This window comes from Notothenia rossii (assembly GCF_949606895.1).
Source record: "Notothenia rossii genome assembly, chromosome: 9".
Lineage (NCBI taxonomy): Eukaryota > Metazoa > Chordata > Actinopteri > Perciformes > Nototheniidae > Notothenia > Notothenia rossii.
The window spans coordinates 51,759,015-51,760,553 of record NC_136907.1 but is presented as its reverse complement, the minus strand read 5'-3'; positions in this window follow the sequence as shown (position 1 = coordinate 51,760,553).

Below are 1,539 nucleotides of genomic sequence, written 5' to 3'. Positions count from 1 at the left end.
TACTAGTTACCTATTCCCATTAAGTAACGCCGTTATAGTTACTGTGATTTAAATGGGTGCGTTACTGCGTTATATTATGTGATGTAACTGAACCGAATCTCCCTGCGGATGTAATTTACAGGCGAATACAGCGATGTCCTCTCAAAGCACCATGGAAAAGGGAACGTAACCAGAGAGGAGTGATGATTGGTTAACGCGGAGTAACGTTTCAGGGTAAGCCAATCAGAGACAGAGTTGGGCGGGTCTTGCCTTATGGGGAAAATACACAACACTTGCTAATGCTATAACACACGGCAACGCTCACCACCAGCACACACAAACACACACAATGGCAGATGCAAGTATAAGCGAGAGCAGCAGCGCATTTACAACTTGGAGATATAACCACTATTTTCAATTTGTGGGGATAAAGGACGCAAAAAAGATTACGGTCAAATGTAAACTGTGCGCAGGACAGAAAGTAGTGTCTAACTGTGCCACAGAACAACACAAACATTGTATTTGTATTGTTATTATTTTTAAAGTAAACTTATTACTAGTTACTTTTATAATTGACTAACTATTAAAGTAACTAGTTACTTTTTTGAGAGCAGTAACTATAACTATTACTAGTTACTTTTTAAAAGTAACTTGCCCACTGGTGTTCACACAAGAGTTCTACATCCTGACACATCCTTCATCTACACCAGGGGTCGGCAACCTTTTTGATATGAATTGCCATTTTAAAAAAAAATGTTATCAGCGTGCCAACGATCGAGAATTATCAACGGGAGGGGGGGTTGAGGAGCTTGATGCTCGTCAACTATCAGCAGGAGGGCAGGGGAGCCTCGCTGCGAGGAAGCAGTGTGTGGACCTGTCAGCGCAACTTACATGATGCCGAATTCAACAAATACATTTAAATAATTGGTTTAAACGGCATAATAATAAGGAAGATCGTCCGTTCTGTGATTCTCCAGAGCACACATGTTATGATATTAGGAGTCAGAGTTAGATGAGATCGCTGTCCCTTTAATAGAGAGAGAGAGAGAGAGAGAGAGAGAGAGAGAGAGAGAGAGAGAGAGAGAGAGAGAGAGAGAGAGAGAGAGAGAGAGGGGTGTGGCTTGTGCATGTGTGTTAGTGGATGGTAGAGCAACAGTGAGGGAACGTGTTTCTGGAAGTGAAACGAGGAAGCAGAAAAAAACAGAGGTCTGTGATGTATTTTGTGAAACAGAAGAACAGCTAAATAAATGCAACGGCCTCCCAAGAAGAGCTCGCCTCTCTCCAGTCATTTAAGCTAAAGTGGGTTATTGAACCTGAAGCTTGTTGCTTCTGCCCTCCTCGACTACGGTCTGGGAGCCGACAGGAAAGTTCAACACACAGGTGGCCAGTCCGCCCATTTGTAGCATATTATTTCAATGAGAGATGAGCAGATCGCCACTGGGCTTTTAACTAAATACACAGCCACGCAAAAACTGCGGCATTAGGCGCATTCACACCGCAGTACTTTTCACACCGCAGTACGTTCACACAGTGGCGTCAATTCAGCCAAAGCTAAGGTAT